Here is a 19,357-nt window from a genome sequence, read left to right as displayed (position 1 = left end):
CCCGCGGAGGTCATGGTGGTATTTTATCTGGTGAGTGCTGAAGCAGCATACCCATATGAGCTTTTCTACTCATGGGTTACCTTTCCTGTAGTAAATGCGGACAGTGGTACGTTTCATGTTTATACTCACACAGACGTGCCTAATGTGTATACACCACATAGGACACAGGAAATTCCTCTCACAGCTTGGCAGCATCAAGTTTGATTTAATGGTACCCTTCCCCACTCAGTAACGGCTGTTCAGTTGGGTCCCTTGTCTATTCCTGGGGCTATATGGCCAGTTTTGGCCAGGTTTACACTGCATCCGCGTTTTCTGACAGTCACTATAGCTGAGTTATGTGTACTCTATGCTTTCATAGTCCGAATGCATCAGGCTTTAGTGCAATACGTTTCCCGCAATATCCAGGTGGGACCACCCGGTAATGTAGCGCAACCAGTTGACCCGGCCTGGATTAAAATTAGTTCCTTCATGGTGAATTCAGTTATGGGCAAGCACACCCCAGATAAGGACGATATGCCTTTTTGGCTTGCCGAGAAATTTGACCAACTGGAAGCAGTATTTCCTGACATGACTCCTGTTGAGAAACACAGGATTCTGACCATTAGTTTGCAGAAAGACTTAGGGCCAGAGGTAGCAGATTGTGAGACCTGGGGTAAAGTATTTGTGACAGTCTATGCAAAGTGCTTCAGCACACCGTCTATGTCTGTCCTGCCCTCTGTGATCAAATGTGTTCAAGATCAACATGGTCCGGAGGCAGCTGTTGAATTGGGAATGCGACTCGTCGGAGTGTTTGACATAGTTTCCAATCTAGTCCTTGCTAATGTCAAGGGGGATGCAGTGAACTTCCAGATGTCGAATACTTTAAGCGATATCCATGATGCCGATGAGCCCCGGCAGTTACCAAAAATCATTGCATAGGCTTATAATACCATTGGCCGCAATAGTTTGGGTGTTAAGCCTTTTTCTAAAACAACAGCACAGCTGCAATCTCAGACGGCGAAGTCTAATAAAGACGACCGTCCAGTTTTTCCAAAACAGAATTGGAAAAGTAAAAAACAGTGAGAGCAGCAACAGAAACAGTGGTCACGTCCTGCATCACCAATACCTGTGTCTACTGAGCGCACATATGATTTGCACGACCGCACTAGTATTAAGTCAACTGATCGGTTTCAGGTTCCTGATCAACGTTCTCCTCGTTCTTTGCAGGAAACATCAGTCTCACATATTGGGGGATGAGAATTCGGCAGAGGCCAGGGTGTCCTCCAAGGTTGTGAGCAGCCCTGCCAGATGGAAGGTAAAGGTAAGCAGGACGACTTTCAACGTCAACACCCCCAGTTTCAGAAAAAGAAAGTTGCAGCTTTAACAGCGATGTATGCCACGGATAGTGAGAACACAGCTTCTGAACCTGACATGGGCGCTGACGCTGCTAGACCTTGTGGGGGAAATTACAGTAGTACGGCAAGCACTGCATCCCTATCTGACAGTGATAGCAACTGACACATTCATCACTGTACAAACAGCTGACACTAGAGTGAATTTTTGGGGAAAATCTGACCTCTACATTTTGTTAGCGGAGGCAGACTGGCCCCCACCTTTCATTCTGGCCACTCCGAGAGGGGAAGAGGTAATCCTCCCTAGTTTTGCTCACACAGTGCCGAAGGAGCAGGCGCTGAATTTTGCAGCAGAGTGGGCTAAGGTGCTTGTACCGGCTTTGTACCGTACTCAAAGTGGATGGGGCAAACTTTCGCGAAGTCATGAGATTCCATTGCGGTCTATGCCACAGCCTCAACCCCAATATCCCATGCGACGTGAAGAGAAAGCTCCTGTTGCGGAAATCCTTGAACAATTGGAATATCGAGGTGTAATTGAGACATGTGTGTCACCGATGAACAATCCTCTTTTTACTGTGACCGAGCCTGATGGATCGTACGGCTTAGTATTGGATTGCCGGCATTTGAACTCTCATTGTCGGACCTGCATGGTACAGAATACTCACAGTTCTGCCCTTGTGGATAGTCTCGAGCGTAAACGGTTTAAGACCACACTTGACATATCCAATGGCTTTTTTAGCCATAACCTGTCCTCTCTTAGTAGTCAATGGACAGCGTTCACTTGTGACATCAAACAAAAACAGTTCAAAAGATTAGCCATGGGCTATAAAAACAGTCCAGGCATCTTTGCCACTCGCATAGTCTCTCTTTTAGAGGGACTTGACCCTGATGCATGCTCGTATGTTGATGACATTTATCTCACAGACGACGAATTATGGCCGCATTTGTGTCACGTTGACCGCATCATCTGTATGTTTGCGGACTTCGGTTACCAATTTAACTTTGTAAAATCACACATTGCTGAGTACACAGTGTTGCTTCTGGGCTATGAGCCAAACAATTAAGGTTGAGGTTTAGCACCTCACTTCATAGAGAAATGCGCACAGTTTTGTGCTCCTACAACTCTGAAAAAACTACATTCTTTACTGGGTTTTCTGAATTTCGAGCGTACTTACATTCCCGAATATGCCCAGCGCATCAAGCCGCTTTATGCCTTGATAAAACCAACTTTTACCAAATCTTTCTGGCTGCCTGAACATTCAGCTATACTGCAATCTTTGTAGTCTGATTTTTAATCTTAATTCTTACTGACTTGTGACAATCACACCAACCTGGTAATAATAATTGTGCGTGGGCAGTGGGTTTCATGTACCTGATGTTTAATGAAGGTGACACAGTGCCTATTGCTTACAAGTCACACTTGTACACGTCAGCTGAAATGCGGTTTTCCTCTGTGGAAAAAGTTTTGACTGCAGTGCAGATGGCGATTCCTAAAGAAAGAGAGAGCACTGTCGCAGGAGAAACGCATGTTGGTTGTATCCTGCGCAAGAGGCAGTGACGAAAGCCAGTTTACCTCATTCAAAAGCTTTGCATCCTCATTGGATACAATGGGCCACATCCTTGATGTCTCCTTAAGTCACGTTTATTTTTGATTCCTCTTTGCAAACACAGGAGTACTTGCAGTATGAATTTGTTCATCCGGCTCCTCTGACCTAGCACCCGATGGAGGATTTCCATTGTATCATTTACACTAACGGATCGGCGCGACCGGCGACAGAATCAAAGCATGCTTATTCAGCGGCCTGCGCAATAGTGGTGGGTACTATGGTGAATAGAGAGTTCAAGTCTGATGTCGTGCATACACAGACATTAGGGGACTGTACCACCCAGTTGGCAGATCTACGTGCTCTTGTGCTTGCACTGGAGTACGTTGATCCTTGTGTGACTACTCTTATTGTAAGTGACTCGTACTACTGTGTTCGGTCTTACAATGACAATTTATTCTTTTGGACTCAAAATTAATATCGTGATTCCAAAGGTAGCACAATCAAACACAAAATGCCATGGTTTGAGTGGCAGAGCTTAAAGAACGACTTCCGCTCGTGTTTGTAATTCATACTCTTGGTCATCAGCGCGTAGGAGTACACGCTGTTGGTAACTTTCTTGCTTATGAAGCAGCTAAGACAGCAGTAGCAACATATGTGGTAGTAGTAGTTACACATTCCAAAAGTAAGATTGATGATGGCATCTTGGCAGCCATGCCTGCAACGGAGAAGGGAGGTAATTACTCTAGAGGTTTCTTTTCTAAATACTCTTATCATTTAAGTCCTGATAAAGTTCTCTATGTGAGAATTAATGATGTTGGTGACAGATTGATTTCGAACGCGGACCGCAGGCACTCCTTGATAACAGCTGCTCACGAGGGTATGGCCTTGGCTCATGCCAGCATTTCAGCGACTGTATCTCTCTTCTAGCAGCATTACTGGTGGCACAGATACAAACAGAGGTTACGTTACGTTACGTTAAAATTATTTATACCGCGCACTTTCACCAACGGTTTCATGGCGCTCTTTGACAGGTAGCAGTGATCAAGGGTGCGGGGGTTATTCGTAGGCAGATTGAAAAAGCAGGGTTTTTAGAAGTCTGCGAAAGCAGTCATAATTGGGGCATAGACGAAGTGAAAGTGGCAGGGAATTCCAAGTGGAGGGGGCCAGAACAGAAAAACTCAAACCGCCGTGCCTTTTTCGTTTGAATTTGGGGACCACTAGGAGGTTAAGAGATGCTGAACGGAGAGCTCTGAGGGGAATGTGGCGGGTCAAGACAGAAGAGATGAACGCAGGGGCTGCATCCAAGAGGGCCTTGAAAACTGAGCATGCTAGCTTGAAAGTGCAGCGTTTGGACACAGGGAGCCAATGCAGACAGCGGAGGAGGGAAGTGACATGCTGATGTTTAGGCTGGTGGAAAATCAGGCGGGCAGCCTGATTCTGCACCAGCTGCAGTCGGTGGAGGTGGCATGCAGGAATCCCCACGTACAACATGTTAGCGTAGTCTAGCCTAGAGGTGATGAGAGTGATGACGACTTGAATCAGGGCATCTCTGGTGAGAAACCTGCTGATTTTGCGAATCCCCCTAAGTTGGAAGAAGCAGGATGAGGCGACAGAGTTAATTTGGGGTCTCATTGAAAGGTCTTCCGAGATAATCACCCCCAGACTTTTCACTGTGCTCACTGGAGTGGGTGCCGTCCCCAAGGATGTTGGCCAGAAGGTGGAATTCCATGGATGATTGGGACCCCCCACAAGTACGAGCTCAGTTTTAGTGGGATTCAACTTTAGTTGGCTGTGATACATCCACTCTGCGATGGTCATCATGATGGACTGAAAATTGAGGCGGGAGGAAGGGAGGGAGTCAATGGGAAAAATGAACTGGAGGTTGTCCGCGTAATTAAAGATTGTGACCGGGAAGTTGCGGAGGGAAGCTAAGAGGGGTTGCAGATACAAATTAAATAGAAGGGGGGATAGTGCAGAGCCCTGTGGGACACCACAGGTGAGGGAAGTGTAAGGAGCAGAGAAAGTGGACAGGTGAACAGATTGTGATCGCTGGTCAAGAAATGATCTAAGCCAGTCAAGGGCCACCCCCTGGATGCCGGCATTGTGGACACGGTCGATCAAGATGGTATGATCGACCGTGTCGAATGCCGCTGAGAGGTCTAATAGGACAAGGGCCTGAGAGATGTTTTTGTCTGCACCTTTCCTAAGGGCGTCCATGACTGCTACTATGACCGCCTCGGTGGAGTGAAGGGGTCTGAATCCAGCTTGTTGGGGGTCCAGAAAGGAGGATTTCTCTATGAAGGAGCTCAAGCAGCGGGTGACATAGGTCTCCAGAATTTTACCTAGGTAGGGGAGGAGGGAGATGGGTCGGTAGTTGCTTAGGATTGTGGGGTCTGCGTTAGGTTTTTTTAAGATGGGTAGAACGGCTGCTTGCTTGAAAGAGCGAGGGACCTCCCTGGTAGCCAAAGAGTTATTAAGTAATGCTAGTGGGGGGTCTGGACATGCAAGGAAGGCTTCCCTCAGAATCTGCGGGGGGCAGCAGTCATTGGGAGAGCCCGAGCTGACTTTGAGAAGAAGAGAGGAAAAATCTTGTAGGGAGATAGGAGGGAACTCCGACAAGGTACTAGAGTTTCTGGGGGGAAGGGGAGGAGGAGTAGGGGACACAGGGGTCGGGATATTGTTTTTTATGGTTGAGATTTTCTCAATAAAGTAGGAGTTTAATGAGTCACACAGGGTTTGGGTAGGCTGGGGTTGGGGGGTGACTATCAGGCAAGGAAAGCTCGTTGACAATAGAGAAAATGTCCTTGGTTTTGTTGTACGAGTCCATTATTTTTTGGGAAAAATAGGCCGTCTTAGCCATCAGAATCGATTTTTTATAGGATTTTAAGGAGTCAGTGTAAACGAGTTTGAGCTGTGGGTCATAGTTGCGGCGCCAACGGCGTTCGGCTTGCCGCAGGGCAAGTTTGTCCGCTTTAAGTTGGTCCGTGAACCACCGTTGTGCATCGTGGGGGCGCTTAGCGTTGATCTTTTCAAAAGGGGCAACTTTATTGCTAGCCTGGCGTAGCCATTCATCTAGATGGTCCGCCTGGTCCCCTAGCGAGTTCGATGAGATGGGTGCAGTAGAGACCAGTAGATGGTGGAATTCAGGCAGATAAGCCCTTTTCCAATTACGAGCCATGAGATTCTTAGCACGAGGGGGAGGTCACGAAGTGTGCAGATGAAGTTGAAAGGAGATGAAGCAATGATCAGACCAGGAGCAAGGGAGGACATCGGGAGGTGAGATGTCGAGATTGGACGTCCAGACTTGGTCAAGGATGTGACCTTTGTGATGGGTAGGGGTGTGAACGTGCTGGGAGAAGTTCATGCTATTTAGGAGGTCTGTGAATTCCACGGAAGATTGGCTTTCATGGGCTGCAGATGGCCAATAGTTGAAATCGCCAATCACCAAGATATTGGCGTGATTGATCGCAAGTTGAGCGATAGAATCGCTGAAGAGTTGGGGAAAGAGGGGCATATAGTCGGTGGGTCTGTAAACGATAACGCAAATAAAGGACGACTTAGCAGAAGTAAATTTTAGAGCTAAGCATTCAGTCTTAGGAATAGGAGTCATAGTGATCTCAGAGAAAGTATGTTCAGAGCGGATGATAGCCGCCACCCCGCCGCCAGTTTTCCCAGCAGGCCGGTTGGCTTGCATGATGTAGTATCCCATAGGGATAGCTGCAAGAATGTCAGGGGCTGAGTTTTCAGTGATCCAGGTTTCAGCTAGGAGAAGGATATCAATGGTGCTTTGATGCAACAGTTGGAAAATCTCAAGCTGGTGACGGATGAGGGAACGGGTATTGAGATAGTAAATGAGTAATGAGGCGGAAGTTGGCGGCGTTATAGGGGGGAGGTCGTAAAGAGAAACTAGTGCCAAGAAATCAGAAGGGACAAAAATGCCACAATCCTGAGCCACTCTAATAGCGCGGGCGGAAATTGGCCCTGAGGATTTAAGACTCAGGAGGACAGAGGAGGTGTAGGTAAGGAAATGGGCATTACGACAGGGCCCTGGGCCTGGTCGGCCGCGGACGGGCGCAGACGGGCTTGACTTGTGCGCGACTTCGGCGCGAAGTCGGCGCTCCCGCTGCGCTCGTCCGCTGCGCTTCCTCCATGCCACCATTAATACTGAAAGGCGAGGGAACACTAGACCGCTAACCTGCGAACATTACGTGCAGGGCGGAAGTGGTGTCCCGAGCAGGCAGTGACGCTCCTCAATCTGACCCTCCGCACAAACGGCACAGAGCCGGGGCGGACCGGGGCCACGAGCGAAAGGAACTGCAGGTAAGAGGGTCTTAAAGGTGTTGCAAAGACAGAGTGCAAATTCACAAATTAAAATGCTTTTTCCAAGCGTGCTATTAAAATCAGCAGTAAAATAAACATTTAAATCAGCATCCACAACAACACACAACCGCAGCCTAGAGCGCCGCGTTTGTCAATGGGAGCGGGAGCTGGAAGCGGTAACTAAATACTCGGCAGGCTCGGCAGCACTAGACCGCTAACCTGCGAACATTACGTGCAGGGCGGAAGTGGTGTCCCGAGCAGGCAGTGACGCTCCTCAATCTGACCCTCCGCACAAACGGCACAGAGCCGGGGCGGACCGGGGCCACGAGCGAAAGGAACTGCAGGTAAGAGGGTCTTAAAGGTGCTGCAAAGACAGAGTGCAAATTCACAAATTAAAATGCTTTTTCCAAGCGTGCTATTAAAATCAGCAGTAAAATAAACATTTAAATCAGCATCCACAACAACACACGACCGCAGCCTAGAGGTGTGACTATGTCCTTACTTGTGACATTTGCCAGCAGATAAAACCTTCCACTGCTGCGCGCCCTCCCCAGACACAGTTGTACATATCTAATAAACCACTTGGGTGTGTTTATTTAGATCACTACGGTCCTTTCTTCTCAGATACTGCATATAAGTACATCTTAGTTGCAGTGGATTTGTGCACATGCTTTATTTGGCTCTGGCCGCAACGAAGTGCTGATGCCCGTACTGTCTTAAGGGATTTGCGTGTCTTTGTGGGAATTTCTGCATGTGGTACCCTTCATTCGGACCAGGGTCCAGCGTTCGCCTCAAAGGCGTACAAGGATGCCATGGGTTCATTGGGGGGTCCAAGTCAAATTTTCGTCTCCATACAAACCTGAGTGTAATAGTGTTGTGGATCGAGTGTACTGTGACTTAAAGCAACTCTTGACAGCTAGGGTTTTAGGTAATGGCAGGAACTGGCTGGCCCATTTCTATAGCGTTCAACGTGCTCTTAACATTCTCCCTAGAAGGACTCTGGGTGGGCGGACCCCCATATGAAATGCTCTTTGGCATCAAAATGTTTGTTCCGGACCTTGTGGGTCTGGACATGCCGGCGTCTGCCACACCCTTTGATGTAGATGATCATTCTGCTGTATTACAGAACTTACAATAGACTTGTGACAGTCTTACAAAGGAACACTTGCCCTCCACAACTGATGCTACACTTCAGATTCCGGTAGTTGGCTGGCTACCCCGAGTCAGTGACCTGGTCCATGAGAAGGTGGAGAATAAGAAGGAGTTTGGCCCCTCATATCGTGCTCCAGTTCCTTTACTTGGAGTGCAGGGCTCAAGAACAGTCATTTTACCTCCACTTTCTGGTCGCAAGGATTACAGATACATCTCCATTGACAATGACAAATTACAGCAAGTGGACGATTCTTCTTAGTATGACACTAGCGGTCTCTTGTCTAGCGATGCTGAGAAATTCTGTTTGGCTCCAGCGAATACCAACAGGTCTAACGTTGTCATCAAGATGCATACAGTTACTAATCCTTCATTGAATATACCGGCTGGTGATCCCAATGAGGATACTGAATTTACTTACCCCACAGATGTGTTGTTGCCTGCAGTGCAAACAAGTGCTGTTAGTTTCTATTTTTGCTGTTTGGGTTGAAAGACATTTTTTGATACCCCCATGGACTTACATTTGGCTGGTGCTATTTCCGATTCTTTTCTTCATGTCAACTGGATTTGTAGTTGTATTTTTTCGTATAGTAAATGGACATTATGTTAAAGAAATATCTACAATTAGGTTAATTGATGGAACTTTGGAACCCCACTCCTCGTCCCACGTCATGAAGAGGGACCAGACTATTGTGAATATCACAGCTTGGCCTGTATTGGATGGGATTATGTGGGATGCTGTTAAAATTCAAATTCACGTCTCTACAGAGGTTATAAATGTCCCCAATGTACTTTGTGTTTCTATGGAGATGTTGTAAAACAAAACATACGCTCTGATGATTGGGATGTCCAAGCCGTAGAGGCTCTGTTTTCTGATTTGAAATGTTATGCTGCTTTTGATGTTGAAGATTTGTATTTAGACTCAGCAAATTATGTAGACTTATTCTGCTACCAACATTATGGCAGTCATTTTGTGCATAAAGCAAACACATTTAGAAATGTGGTTAATTATACACAATGGGAACATTGTCCAGCTCCCATTGAAGGCAGCTCAAAAACTCTTTTGAATAAGTTTACTTATTTTTCTGATTTTAATCAATCCAATCCTGATGCATTTTATTTTAAGATACCTGATAAGTCTTCTTCCAAAGTTAGACTCACCCACACTAAATTACTGTATTCGAAGTCCTTTATCGATCACTTAGCTAGAGGGGGCTATGAGCTGTGGAAAGATACTATAGATCTTAAATCTGTTTGGGGTTCTAGAAGCTGGCAAGTGCAGGGCACTGAAGCTTTGCATTGTGCATGTCTCATCCCGAACCATATGCTGTTTTTGAATTTGACTATTTCACAAACCACTTGCTTTGGATTGGCTACTTCTAAAAAATTAAATGCTCCTTCCATTCCTGATTTGGGAGAAAACCCTAAACTCACACTGTTAGGTCCATTGATGAATTGCAGTCCCTGTTACTAAATTCCTCCTTTAATATTTCCAGCTTGGATGCCCAAGGTTGATTATTATGGCAGAAAAGTTCAGATTCATGCCAACATCGTTTTCTGGGTCTGGTCCCTGGCTATACACAGGTTAGGGTGGATCCCCGTTTTGAAAGTGCCCATTCTGTTACTACCTATTCAGTAGGCAAATTATGTCAGCACTGGCTTAGACATTCCACTTTAGCGTCAGTTAAACTTAATTTGTCCAAATTGACTGACGATGTTTATTTGAATGACTTTGTTAAAGTCTCTGTAGGAAACAGGTCAAAAAGATGGATATATGCTATTTACAACGAAGTTTGGAAACTGTCTCAAATTGAAGCTGCTTCCCGATTGACAGCTATTGATCAGGCTAATTTAGAAACAGTGCTTGCAGTTGTTGATAATAGCATTAATACCCTTTCTTCCCGAATTTACACATTAGGTAATATTGTTTCACCTAGTGTCGATATTGTGCAAGATGAGGTCCCCGCCCACTCGCGGCATGGTGCATGTAATAAAAGCCACTCATATAGGAGTGGATTTTATTATATGCACCATGCCGCGAGTGGGCGGCAACGTGACCCAAATATATTATAATATCTGTGCAGGAAATTATAATCTGATCCATAAGGATAAGTGGTAAATCTGTAATGTGCCGCAATCCAATGATTTTGTGCTTGTAGTGAAATACGATCACTTTCATTTATCTTGAATACAATTAATTCCCATTAAAATGGGGCTAAGCGGCTCCGTTTCAAGATTGCCCCGAGTTCGATTATAGCCACGCCCCATCCTGGCGCGTACTGCAACCCAGAAGAAGGCTGTACGGGAGACGCCGAACACAACGAGGAAGGCGGGCGGCTTCATAAGCAGCACCCTGCATTGGCACATACACGGGTGCGAGCGGAGGCCACACACCTTCAGAAATCGGTAAGAAGTAACGAACTAGTGAGGTCAATGGCTCCAGGCGAGTCCGGGGAGGCAGTTTACTAGCGCTAACCTAATTTTAATACTAAGTGTAAATACGGGACTCGCAGGACATGCGGTCCGCAACAATGGGATTAGCCAATCCTACCGCTTTGATGAAGCTCCTAAGAGAGAGGGGGGGTGAGTATGGTACCGTCAGGCTGAAAAGGTTATTTTAATAATAAAAGGCATTGTAAGAGGGGTAATACACCAGTTAACATACCGTTTTCATTTATTCATTTTTTTATGTTACAGACTGACCTAAGGCAGTATTCGATACCTGTAACGAACCTACAGGCACCGGTTTCAGTAGTTTCTTCTACGGGGGCGCTGGTATACACATGAACAGCAGCTACCTGGTAAATATTAAAGATGACACATGGGCCGGACACAATCTAGCCATGTTTATCCTCTTTTGACTTTCATTGCAAATACGTTTTTAATTGAGGCTTTTTCAAGATATGTGAAGTAATCGTGTGGCATACATGTTGTCTGTGTGTAACCATAGGTACAATAAATGGAGAAACAAGGTGCAGAGAATATGCTGACCCAAACCCTGATGAAGTTGCCAGTAAATTGAGTATGGCAATGAAACATGTTGGTTTTAATAGTGCGGGCACACAGCAAGGAATAAAAGTAATATAGCCTGTGTAGCTGAGCTCTTTTTAAATTGGAAGGTGTACCAAATCTCTAGCACAGAGTTTGGTAAACCTTATTCGGTCACCAACACAGAGCACTTGTATGGTTATTATTTCACTTGCACTGTTTTCTTTCCCTTCCTTTGTTCCCAGTTGGCAGATGCTGATGATGAGAACGTGAGGACACAGCCGAGTACCAGTCTGTGTGTTCCTCCCTGGGTGTTACTCCTGTGAGGCACTGCCAACTTCCCCTCACTTTTTTCTTAAAGTTTTCTTTAAGTTTATTCCACTTGAAGAGAGGGTGCTCTGGTTACCACAGTACCACATGTTTTTTAACACTTAATTCCGTGACTTTTAGCACACTGAAGCAGGAGCCCAAATTAGTCCACCGTGGGCGATATCCTAAAGCAGGTATCAGCTTAATTAAACTACATGGTGGACATATGTCCTCACATATAATAGGGGCAGGTCCTTTGTTGTTGAAAAAAGGGCTCCTACCTACGCCAATATTTTTATGGCTGCTTTTGAGGAAGAACATATTTTCCAAGAGGTCGAATGGAATCAACATTTGGTGAGGTATGGCCGTTATATTGATGACATTTTTTTTATTTGGTCACACACGATAGAGACATTGGAAAATAACATCAGTACACTCAACACCAAAAACACCAGAATACAATTCATGCATAACATCAACACCAAGGAATTACCTTTTCTAGATCTTTTGGTTGAAAAAAATGGTCAAACAATTAACACAAGAGTCTTCAGTAAACCAACCGATCACAACAATATGTTGTTGCTCCAGAGTCTTAACCCACCACAGTTAATTCAGAATCTACCATTTTCCAAAATGTTACACACTAAAAGGATTTCATCTTCACCTGACGCATACAATCATGACATGAACCTGATCAAAACCAGATTTCACAATCGTGATTACCCTGCAGAGTGCATGGCTAAAGCTGAACTTCGCACATCTGAAACTGACAGTTCTAAGTTGTTAATCAGAAAACCTAATAAAATCACATCCAACCGCATTGTCTTTGTCTCTAAATTTTCTACGAGATTCACAAGCATCAAGAAAGTGATTGTCAAACATTGGGAATTACTACAAAAAGAACCTTATTGTGGCTTATCATTCAGGGATCAACCGTTACTTGCTTACACTCGCAGTCTCAATCTCAAAGAATTGTTGTCTTCTAACAAAGAAACCATTAACACCAGCAATTCAGTTATGAAAAAGTCTAACAATTGCACTCACTGCAATAACGTCATGCAACAAAACTTCGTGACCCACCCTAGAACTGGCGAAAAAATACAGTTATGTCATTCTTCAGACTGTAGACGGTGGGTGCTGGTGCGGCGCACTGCTTAGTTTCGTTAAGGAGTTTAATTGGTAGCTATGATGCGAAGTTCATATAGTTTAAAGGTGCACCGGCAGGTGACGTAACTGTCCGGGTACGTCGCAGGACTGTTAATGGGTTGAGTGCGTTACTGTAAATGTAAACGCATCCCTGCAATTGGGCACACTTAAGTGGTTCGTTGTAACATGCAACAAACTCCGGTGGGTTCAAATGAAAAATGTCTTTTTTATTTTAAAGATCCATTCGTTAATTTGCTTCTTTCCAATGTATAAATCAAAGTTCATAATGTACCACAGGTTTCAATAACTCTTTTTGCGTTGTCAAACAAGGGGCTAACCAAGAAATGCTCCAATGCATTTCGGACCGGAAAGGTCCTTTGTCAAGGAGCGCTGCAAAAACACAGAATAACGCTCTTATCAATGCGCATCTTATGTTGGTAAAACACAATTAAAAAGACTTCAAATGCATACATTCATAGTAACGCTGCATATAGGTGACGAAAAACAGTGTGGCTGCTCGTGTTTATAACATGGTGGCTGGCGGAATCATGCGTTTATGTGAACGTGATATATATTCAGGTACGGTGTTTCGGGGTGACACAGGAGGGCTCTACCAAGTGAAGTGCTCGTGAGGGGAACTGGAGGCAACAAGGTCGAGGATGGTAACATCAATGTTAAACAATCGCCGGTGCGCGTTTAAACCATTGGAGTGCTAGAAAACGCGTGTAGCAGAAAAAGGCTAGGAGGGCGGTAGAGTGCGGTAAAAAAATTAAACATGCAGCTCGTCATGAACGAGACTTGCGTGAAAGACATTAATCACGCTTATAAGAGCCTATGGTAAAAAAACGAAAAATAATGTCAATACAAGAAACGCTGTGGGAAAAGCGTTCTCGATATCGTTAGTAGAAGGCTTAACACTTACTTGGAAGTGTAACACGCATCAGGCATTTCAAAGGGTCCTGTAGCCTGGAGTTTAACTGGCGGAGTACGCGAGCTCCGCGGGGGTGAGGCGAAATTCTAAATGGGTCCTTAGACCACCTGATAGGTTTACCGGAAATGAAAAAGAGACTAGTGGCAACGGGTATAAAAGGGCCGGCCATCTTGGAGAGGGGTTCAAAAAATGAGAAATGGGTGGAGTGTACTGTGAATGTGTGGTGTGAACAATCATACACTGCAAGCAGAAATGACAAAAACAGGTTACAATGTGTGTCCTGTGTACCCTCAGGGTACTACAAATAACAGCTTAGTTCTAAACGGTCATTGAGGCCGTGTGGCTTCATAGCTTGAAGCCTGTATATCCATGAGATTTCTCTCTGTAGGAGTGCCTTATTAATGTCTCTTCCTTCCACTTTAGGTACAGTTTCAAGTACAAGAAATTTGAGCTGTGCTACGCTGTGGTTGGCTTCAGTAAAGTGAATGGCTACATTGGACTTGACATTCTTCGTTCTGATGTTCGATTTATGCTCATTCAAACGGGTTTTGATCTTTCTGGTGGTTTTTCCAATGTATATCATGCCACACGGGCATTTCAACATATAGATAAGGCTCGACGAATCACATGTTGCATCAACATTCAGTTTTATTTTGAATCCTCTCATGGGATGGTTAATAGTATTCCCTTTGATTATGTTGTTGCAATTATTGCAATGATCGCACGGGCGTGTGCCAGTGTACATTTGGTGTTCAGTGGTAGTTCTTGATAAGACCTCTTTGATGTTCTCTGTGCGGGTGTAAGCGAAGATGGGCGTTTCCTTAAATAGGTCACCAAAGTCTGGTTCTGAAGATAAAATTCGCCAGTGTTTTATGATGATGTTCTTGAATGTTTTGCTGGATGTGGAATATCTGGAAACTAATACCATTCTTTTACTGTCTTTCTTAACTGAGCCCTTGAGGGCTTCTGATCGAGGAATGGTGGATACTCTTTTAATGGCTTCATTGACAGTTTCTTTGGGATATCCTCTGCTCAAAAATCTTTTTGCCATTACTTGCATTTGAAGGGCACTGGTTTCTGGGTCGGATACAATCCGTTTGATCCTTAACATCTGACTGAATGGTAGGTGTCTTTTTAAAGAGTTTTGGTGGAAGCTGGTGTGGTGCCAGGTATTGTTACGGTCTGTGTCTTTCCGGAAGAGGTCTGTCTGTAATCCGTTTTTAGTCAGTTTTATGAGGACGTCTAGAAAAGTGATTTCCTGATTGCTAATGTTCCAAGTGAGTTCAATCCGGCTGTCTTTGGAATTCAAATCTGTCAGAGCAATTTCCAAGTTTTCTCGAGAGTCTTTCCAGACGAAAAAAAGATTGTCTATGTATTGAGTGTAAAGTTTAAGGTTGTCAGTCCAATTGTTGTTGGTGTAGATGTTGTTAGACTCAAATTCACCCATATAAATGTTCGCGTAGGTCGGTGCTGCGCAATTGCCCATAGCCATGCCGGACATTTGTAAATACCATTGATGATCATGGGAAAAATAGCTGTGATAAAGGGTAAATATCATGAGTTCCAAGATGAATGTTTGGAGAGGATCCGCAATATCACTATGTAATAATGCTTTTTCTACTGCCTCAATTCCACCGCCGTGGGGGATGGAGGTGTATAGACTCTTGACATCTGCGGTACATAGTATCAGCTGTTCGTCTTCATTCATTCCCCTCACGAGCACGTCACTTGGTAGAGCCCTCCTGTGTCACCCCGAAACACCGTACCAGAATATATATCACGTTCACATAAACGCATGATTCCACCAACCACCATGTTATAAACACGAGCAGCCACACTGTTTTTCGTCACCTATATGCAGCGTTGCTGTGAATGTATGCATTTGAAGTCTTTTTAATTGTGTTTTACCAACATAAGATGCGCATTGATAAGAGCGTTATTCTGTGTCTTTTGCAGCGCTCCTTGACAAAGGACCTGTCCGGTCCTAAATGCATTGGAGCATTTCTTGGTTAACCCCTTGTTTGACAACGCAAAAAGAGTTATTGAAACCTGTGGTACATTATGAACTTTGATTTATAAATTGGAAAGAAGCAAATTAACGAATGGATCTTTGAAATAAAAAAGAAATTTTTCATTTGAACTCACCGGAGTCTGTTGCATGTTAAAACGAACCACTTAAGTGTGCCCAATTGCAGGGATGCGTTTACATTTACAGTAACGCACTCAACCCATTAACATTCTTCAGACTGTAACACCATTAACATTATTTATTACAGGCTTTTGTATATAGGCAATACCGAAAGGAAAATAAAAATCAGAATAGGCGAGCACAAAAGCATGATATGCACAAAGAACACCAATTCCAATTTAGTAGTCCACTGTTTGAACAACATCGCGCAAGTCCGATTCCTGGTGTTAGAAAAAGTACAAACCAGAGAGGGACGTGATCCCAGCCAGTTCTTGACCCAAAGAGAAGTACTTTGGATCAAATAATTTAATACCATGGAACCGTTTGGACTGAATTATAAATTAGACCTCAGTTGCTTTCTGTAACCGCCCCTATACACTCAGGACTTTCACGATACGCAACTCCAACTGCTATACTTCCTGCAAATCCTCTTTTCCACCTTTGTTTACAGCCATACACCACTTAGGTGTATTTTTCACATTGTTCATTTCATGACACATCATTTCCACATTTCATAAGTACCCACATGCATGTTGTTTTATTGTACACACATTACACCGCCACATGTCTACTGTTATTGTGTCAATGCGTTTGTATATCTTTATGCTCATCTTATGAATATCTTCCGGTGAACGCAACATATGGATTGATGTATACTGTGATTTCAGTCCATGTTCACCACCGTACTGTTTGGTGTGTATAGGTATATCTTTGTGCTGTGTTCAGGCAGCCTACATGTTGAGTCAGTTCAGACAGCTTTGTCTGCTGTTGACTTGTTGCATGTGCACTAACTGCAACCTCCACTTCTATCCCCACTGAGTCATTTTTCATTCGGCTGTGTAAATTTAACAGCCAGCCTGCCTCCATAACATCTTGCATTGTTCCACATCACTTTTTTGTTATGTATTTGATGGAGCACTCATTTTTGTGCCTATGTTTATAGGATACTTTGAATACTTGGACTTGTTGTATTTGCCCGCCTCGGGCGGCGTTTTCAGTTTTTTTCCATTCTTATCCGCAATGAAATACTATTCCAAGATGTCCGTGGCTGCCGTTTGTTCTTTTTGTTTACCTGCCCGCACCACGTGACCCGTCTGGTTTTAACGCGTTGTTCGAGCCGGTTCAAGTGACGTGGTTCCTACAGCAGTTTCCATTTGCGAATACAGGCGTGAGGACTTCGGTTTTGTACTTCCAGCCAGTTTCCAGCTAGTGTTCAGGTCAGTTCATGGTGTTGTGGCTAAGATTCCGCTTTGGGCACAGCCTTCATTAGTATATTGCCTTACAGTTGTTTTTTCTGTCCCGAAAGGCGATTCGTGTTCCGTTTTGATTCCATGCAAAGTACCCGCTGTTGCATTGTTTTACTTTTTCGTTATTCCGTCTGATGCACTTGTTGTAACACTGGTATTTTTGCATATAGGAGCTCGTGGTCAGCATTTTCAACCTGCAGAGTTGCAGCATTTTTTTACGCTTTTAGTAAGTGCTACTGGTCATGGGCGGCTTTAAGTTAGATGAGGTGCACGCATCTCCTTTTTATTATTACCACACCAGCATGAGTATGCTTCACATGTTTACAGGTGCTTCGTTGTGCATTGTTAATTTCATTTGGTCATCCTTTCCTTTTCTGCCTACCTATACTGGAACAGCATGTTCCTATCATCACTGTACTAACCTATACGTTCAGTCTTCGTGGGTACTTTTAATCCTTTCTGACTACAGTTCTCAGGGGTGTCGTTGGACGTGTTGGCTCTGTGCTTCAGTTTTTCACTTTATTGTGTGATCTATAGTTTCTCCTATGATGCAGATGAAAACATATTTGCTTGTGTTTATTTTCAGTGGCCCCTGAGGAAGGGACACGAGGTCCCGAAATGCATTGGGTCGAGGGTCATCAATCGCCACTTCCTCGACCAACATTGCAATAATGTCATCAATGTCATTTTTATGAAACCATGTTGTTTGTACAAATTGTCATGTTGCAATGATTTTTGCTCTGTATTCAATGACACATTATGAATACTGTTTGAAATTCAATGAAAATTCATGGTTAAACTAAAGAGACAACTTTTCTTGTTTGATTATGTATAAAAAATGAATAGATATCCATTACAACTTTTATGAAGTAAGTGTAATATACACTAGTTGTGCACACGTTCTTGTTAAGGTTATCCTGCTTGAACAATCCCACACAAGGTGTCTCACCATGCCACATATATCAAAGTTGGAGGGTGTGAAACAGAGATCGGTCAAGGTTTAGGAAGAACTAGTTTGCCATAACAAAGCACTTGAGTCAGGGATGGTAGGAGACTGAGATGACTGTGCCCAGTTGTGTGGCAAACCTGGGTAGGTACCTGTCAGCACTTCCTGCATTATTACCATGTAGGGTTCCGGTTGACCCAGAGCCCTCAAAAACAGGTTGCCATGTCAGTCTATTGAATATGGTAATGCATATTTTTGGTTATGTAGGCATATAATTGTCAATAAAGGATCTGGGCTCCATCAGTGTGTGGCAGTATGTTGTGTACCTGGTCCGAAAAAAGAATTGCCAGAGACATGAACATGTACAAGTGTGGGGGCCTGAGTCAAACAATGTGTGCTATTCTGAAGATAAACTACTCTTGCAATGATGAAATGAGGTGAGTGTCCTGGTAGTACTCTACATAGTTTCACTGGGCCCGTCCCCTCAGATGTTGCTTTTAGTCAGAAAGATGCGCCTTCCTGCACAAAAACATCCACCCCTACAACACAGGTATGCATGTACTATTTTGCAAGGGTGGCTGCATTGGTGAATGGTAGCCATTTGTCCCCCAGCGCAGTGAAAGAGGACAGGAATACACAGTATCCATAGAGATAGGGAAATCATGCCCTTTTCTATTTGATGTAGGGCAGCACAGCAGGAGGTTGCAATGTTGCCCTGTGCCGTAAACATGTAACTTATGCCATGAGTGTCAACCTTTTGACTCATGTCAGCATCTGACATAGATTTCATCAACGTAAATCTTTTGCATTCCGGAGGATAAAACACCAACTCCTGACCAACTTCATGTCCTGAAATTGAATCCTGCAGAGGATGACAGACTGCCAAGCCTTGGCCAATATCTTCTCCAGCAAATTGTGGACTCCATCCAAACAACTTCACCAGTCACCAGTCACAGGAAGGGCCAACAGCATTGAGGGGTCTCCAGATGATCTGCCTCTCATCCACCAAACAGCCCCTCCTGCTCACCCCAGCACAGGACTCAGAGGACCATCAAATAGGATTCCAACGTTGTGTGGTAGGAGTCCAGCAGGAACTGGTAGGTAAGGTGTGGGAGGAGATGGAGACTGTTGCGGGAACCCTAGAGGGAGTTCATGGATGGCTCTGCCCCAATAAAGACACCTTGAGGCTGTAAGCCGCACCTACTCTCCTCTCCATGGCTTGGACTGGTCCCTGGCTGACATCACCAGAGTCATG

The 19,357-nt window shown here is 44.4% G+C and overlaps 1 long non-coding RNA gene and 1 pseudogene across 1 annotated transcript; one reads left to right on the top strand and one right to left on the bottom strand.

The window, feature by feature from the left end:
• The window catches only part of LOC147683323 (uncharacterized), a 136,216-nt pseudogene extending 121,003 nt beyond the window's left edge, over positions 1–15,213 (bottom strand).
• Positions 15,214–17,037: 1,824 nt separating this feature from the next.
• Positions 17,038–18,401, top strand: LOC147683322 (uncharacterized). Its single transcript, XR_015301032.1, has 3 exons — positions 17,038–17,126; positions 17,327–17,382; positions 17,743–18,401. It is a non-coding gene; the product is annotated as an uncharacterized LOC147683322 (long non-coding RNA).
• Positions 18,402–19,357: the final 956 nt, after the last annotated feature.

The sequence above is a fragment of the Lissotriton vulgaris genome, chromosome 11 (assembly GCF_964263255.1).
Source record: "Lissotriton vulgaris chromosome 11, aLisVul1.2, whole genome shotgun sequence".
NCBI classification, from domain to species: Eukaryota; Metazoa; Chordata; class Amphibia; order Caudata; family Salamandridae; genus Lissotriton; species Lissotriton vulgaris.
This window is presented reverse-complemented; position numbering and strand designations above follow the sequence as displayed.